Here is a 5487-nt window from a genome sequence, read left to right on the forward strand (position 1 = left end):
TTCAAAATACAATTTAAACTTCTTTAAAATCATTCAAAAATATATAAATTTAACCCTTCATATATTTCTAAGAAAACACATTCACATGTAACAGCCTGTTAGAAATCTTTATTTCATGTTTAAAACATACATATATCATATCAATCAAGCAAGGAATATTCATTTTATAATTTTATTCTCATTACATACTTAAACATTCTAAAAGAAACACAGACACACATATACATATAAGTGGGTGTATATATACATATATATATATATATATATATATATATACATACATACATATGTACACATATGTGTGTGTATGTGTATATGTGTGTGTGATTGTATGAACATAAGTCAACATACTTTAAATGTAATTTCTTTTCCTTTTCCAGCAGTCTCAGTTCCCCCAGCTTTCACTGCAATCCCCAAAGCCCTTCTGGACACATTGGGAAACCTCTTCCTTACTGCCACTGTAACAACCAAAAGTCACAGTTCTATTACTTTTGTCAGAGTTAAAATAAAAATATGATTTATGTTAGCTGGCTTTATTTAGCAAACAGATATTTCTGTTTATATAGATACAGATATTAATACAGATATATTTTACGCATAATTTTACCCCTTTTTTTCATAGATGGAAAGTCTATCCAGTTCACATTACAGTAATGCTAACACTAGGGCTGTGCGATATGACCAAAATCTCATATCCCGATATTATTCTATCGTCGATATAACGATATAACGATATAAATGACAAAAATGTAACGTTTCCTGTAAATTCTGTGAATCTCGGGCATCTCGACTTGCGTGAAGTGTTTCCAGCTGGGCATCGCGTACCTGGAGTCGAGTGTTTTAACTGATGCATGAAACTATACATTTTTAGACATAAGTTGTAACGGCGCCGCCGTTTTCTTTGTGAGTATTTATTACACAACGTGGTGCGGAGAAAAGCCTGTTCTAACGTTTGAGTCTAAGGTTTATTTTTTAGCACCTGACGGCTCTTTTTTGCTTCTCATCCGTTAATAGTCTGCATCTTTCACGTGACTCATTTTATTTTGAAAAGCCTCAACAGGATCTTGAGCTTTATTGTGAAAGGTTTATGTGGAAAATAAACAAGCGGACACGGCGTGGTTTTACCGTCGTTGTTGCTAACGAAAACGCATAAAAAACAAGCGCTTGTCCGTCCGTAGTGTGGTTATATTAAATATAAGAGAAAGAGAGAACTTTAAGAAATTAATATATCCACTACAGTGACCATCAAAATGATGAAAAAATATTGCCATAAACAGTTTATTTTGCGACACCACGAAACAAACGATAGCGTAAAATGAAACGATAGACGTTTTTATATCGTCATCCGATATATATCGTTATATCGAACAGCCCTAGCTAACACCCCTTTTGGTTGTCTCTCCTTACCCTCCAGCATTCATAAATCTGTTGACCTTCTTTGTCTGAGACCAACCACTACAATGCATCATCACCTATTTGTATTGGTAACTTACTTTACAACCTATTTTAATGGTTGCAAAGTAAGTTACTTGTACTGTATGCAATTTTAGATACACAGAAAGTCTTCACTTACTATATATGGCTGTCATAGAGTCCTTATGAAGGGCAGTTCTTCACTCTGCGCCGACGTCCGTTTTGATCTGTCCTCCTATAAAAAGCATGAACATTTGAGTGTTTGACTAGTTTTAGATTTCCAAAAATCTGACATTTGTACAACTAAACATTTGAGCTACAATGATATGCTATTGAGAGATACTTTTATGGGTACTTTTTGGTAAAGAAACTGGTGACAGAGTTGTAGGCTTTTTAGAATACTATTAGCTAACCATTTGAACTGACTTTCAACGTTGTTTACCTTTTAAATTGCTGTGGATCAAAACCTCCAGTGGGAAGGCGGCCATTAGAAGAACACGCACCATTGAACCCGAAAACAACAAAAACAAACAAAAAACAGAACAATATATATGAGTCAGGCAGAGTAATAAATCTCTTCTGAAGCAATATAGTTCATTTTGGGTAAAAAACAAAACATTCCTCTAAAATATATATACTGACATCAGCAATCAACATCATGATTGTAATTATTTCCTTTTTAGTACATCTACTGCTGTGTGCATGTGTCAAGCACTACGACTGTATCTATGCATATAAATTCACCATATATATCCTGCAAAAATGTTTTGTTATAGTCAAAAAAAGCAAACAAACAAAGGCATTCAATCAGAGGTGAGAAATTAATTGGGAATATCAATTATAGGTGAACTATTCTTTACCTACTAGCAATCATGTTTGAATGTAAAATAAAATAAAAAAATAAATAATAAAAATAACATGATGTAATTAAAATGCACAACTTACATTAAGGAAATCTGCATTTGTATCCACAGGCTAAAAGTAAAACAGTAAATGTGTTAGTAATAGTACAGGTATTTGTAAAAAAAAACAAAAAAAAAACAGAGGCAGTAACTGTGACTCCCCTTGTGGGACTAATAAAGGTATATCAATCAATCAATCAATCAATCTTCTAGTGGGATGCTAAATGCAGAGATTTATATTTACAGTATAATACTGCATGTACAGGTAGCTGTGTTGTGAACTGTAACTGAATATTAGAGAATCTCAGAGAAATTAAATGCATTCATTTTTTGAATTTATCAATCATAAAACCGTCTGTTTTGAAGGCCTGTTACGATAACAACTTTTTGTTGGTCGGTATATTGCCCCATAAACAATTGCGACAAGTTATGTAATTGTCATTTTAAGACCATTTTATGTCTTTGAATGTATAATCATAATGTAACACCATAATAATGCAAGATCTACACACTTTCAATTGACAAACCAACATCTAATTCTAAAAATATTTAGATCATGGAAATTAGGTATCAAAATATTAGATACCATAAAAACTAGAATAAATAGTAAATTGTCTTGCAAATAGAAAACAATCTAATTTAATGTTATTGTGTTGTTATTATTATATTTTATTTTTGTAAATATAATGGCAGATAAATTGCATCATTAACAATTATTGAGGTCATATACATGTATTGTGTGTTAAGTCGATATATCGATTATTGTGACAGGCCTACTGTTTTGGTATCATAACAAGCTTGTCAAACATGCATGACCACTAAGCAATGTCTAAGCAGTAGTATTAGTCTGAATGACAACAAACATAACTAGTGTTTTGGAAAATCTGTTAGAAAACAGTTATTTCAATAATTATGATTAGCATGTGACACAGACACTGCATAAAAACTACAACAACAAATACTTACTTTAGGAGGATGGGGGAGGGCAGCATGAGGTTGAGACTTTGACATCTGTAAGAAACAAATTCATGTATTACAAACAAATCACTTAAAAATACATTAATGTGGCAGATGCAGTGTATAAGTACAATCGGGGCTGTCACAACAATGGGGTGGGGCCAAGTGGCTGCAACCCTAGGTACAATGTGGAGGTATATATAATTACATATAATATATGTGAATAAAGCAAGAATCAGTTTAGGTTAGTCACTGTGCTGACTGATGCTTGCTAGGTTTATATGATTGCAAACTGCACAAAAACAACAACAGCAACAACATTAATGACAATGACAAACAAAATTACCTACATTTATGTAAATCTGACATCAGGAAGATCTGCATTGAATTTCATGGGCTGAAATAAATAGGCAGAAACATTACTGCTAAAAAACCAAAAACTCTAAAAAGCCTAAAAATGACTTAAAAAGCAAGGAAATGTGGAACATTGTAATTAGCGAACATTAATAAAGCATAACTGTGCTTTGTTTCTAACCTTGGTAAGTAAGTGCTCTGTAGCCAGAAGGAGAGGTGGGATTTCTGTGAAAGCCAAATTAAATGTGAATAGGTTTTGATAGTTATTGTATATAACAAGTGTAAACAGTTTTATTTGTATTTTTTCCCTTTCTGAGAAGGCAGAATAATAAGAAAAGGCAAAAGTACATCACAATATAATTAATTAAGTTACATATTTTGATTACCAAATTATGGAAGCGAGGAGCTGCCACACAGGCAAAAGAAAAATAGAGCTATATCACGTTATAACATGAAATGTTTATTGTTCTAACATTATGCTTTTCATGTTTGTATAATATAATATCACGTTATTATAATATACATAATCATCACGTTCGCACAATATTGTACGGACGTGATAATTATGTACATTGTTCGTACAATGTTGTTCAAACATGTTGTTCAAACATGAAAAGTATACTGTACTAACATGATAGTATATTGTTAGAACGATAAACCTTTCACGTTATAACGTGATATACTTATATTTCTCTTTTGCCTGGGTGGCAGCTCTACGCTTCCGTGCCAAATAAGCGAGATTAAAGTGATATTATATGAGAAAAGGCACCTGCTAGCTTGATGATGATGGAGGCTTCATAGACCGGCCACCCGCCTTTTGGCTTCTTGTCGCCACTCCACCAAATAAAGGTCCGTTTCCTCCATGCATCCTCATTAAAATCTCGTATATGTTCAGTTGGCAGAATTGAGAATTTTACATCTTCCAACCACCTAATTAACGCGAACATAATCGGCTTGTTTCTTCCCGTCTCCCGTATCCGGCCGTTCCTCTCACTGTCGGAATTCGCGCCTCAGAGACGTCGTTATTTTTCAAAAAAAAAGAAAAGGAACAAAGAAAGAAACAGCAACAACTAATAAACAGTGTTTGTGCACGTTCATTGCACATTTATGGGAATGTTTAAATATTTAATTTTTATTAATTACTTTTCATTATATCTTTATTTTTTAAACCACCATGGCAATGCGCATGCGCATTCTCTCCTGCACGCAAAGGGCTTTGGAGTTGACGTAATGCCGCAATGCATTGTGGGAGCGCAGCACCATCTTGGTTGGTCACGAATCAAAACAACATTGCTACGAACCATTCTGAAACGTAGCTCAAAAGAAAATGACGGTATAGAGACAGATTGTGTCCAGATGCAAAGAGACGGTACTTGATTGTTGAAATGTGGACCCGTATGGAATATAGCCGTGGAGTAGAAACCCTGAAGACCAAACCGCTATTGACTTAGCATGATCTACTCTGGTACCTTGTCTGTGGAGTCAGCGCATACACGGCGCACCAATTTCGCAATTATAAATCTCTGGAGGCGCACATCCAATTCACCAAGGACTGGGTACAAGATTTGGCTATTTTTAAGCCTCTACGTTGTGAGTACGCCGTCATTCAAGCAAAGGTAAGTCAGCTTGAGTACTGCGAGTAAAATGCGTTTGATTCCCCCCGAACATTCAGATTAGTGCAAGCATAAATTCATTCATGAGGGGGAAATTACAGTGAGAACATGTGGAGGCTCTGTTAGAGGGATAACATAGTGAGTTCAGTGCGCTGATGTGACATTGTCCTGAAGGATTTAGTTATTCTTTATGGTTAAAGAAATTGCCCTAATTAATTCATATTTATTATAACTAATCCTAATTACAC

At 34.3% G+C, this 5487-nt stretch overlaps 2 long non-coding RNA genes across 2 annotated transcripts; both read right to left on the bottom strand.

The window, feature by feature from the left end:
- Positions 1 to 288: 288 nt before the first annotated feature.
- Positions 289 to 1930, bottom strand: LOC109200439 (uncharacterized). Its single transcript, XR_002060596.2, has 3 exons — positions 1856 to 1930; positions 1574 to 1648; positions 289 to 458 (listed from the first exon to the last, which is right to left on the bottom strand). It is a non-coding gene; the product is annotated as an uncharacterized LOC109200439 (long non-coding RNA).
- A 426-nt stretch (positions 1931 to 2356) lies between these two features.
- Positions 2357 to 3657, bottom strand: LOC109200440 (uncharacterized). The gene is made up of 3 exons (XR_002060597.1): positions 3623 to 3657; positions 3282 to 3326; positions 2357 to 2388 (listed from the first exon to the last, which is right to left on the bottom strand). It is a non-coding gene; the product is annotated as an uncharacterized LOC109200440 (long non-coding RNA).
- Between the last annotated feature and the right edge of the window lie 1830 nt (positions 3658 to 5487).

The sequence above is a fragment of the Oreochromis niloticus genome, unplaced genomic scaffold (assembly GCF_001858045.2).
Source record: "Oreochromis niloticus isolate F11D_XX unplaced genomic scaffold, O_niloticus_UMD_NMBU tig00003144_pilon, whole genome shotgun sequence".
Taxonomy (NCBI): Eukaryota; Metazoa; Chordata; class Actinopteri; order Cichliformes; family Cichlidae; genus Oreochromis; species Oreochromis niloticus.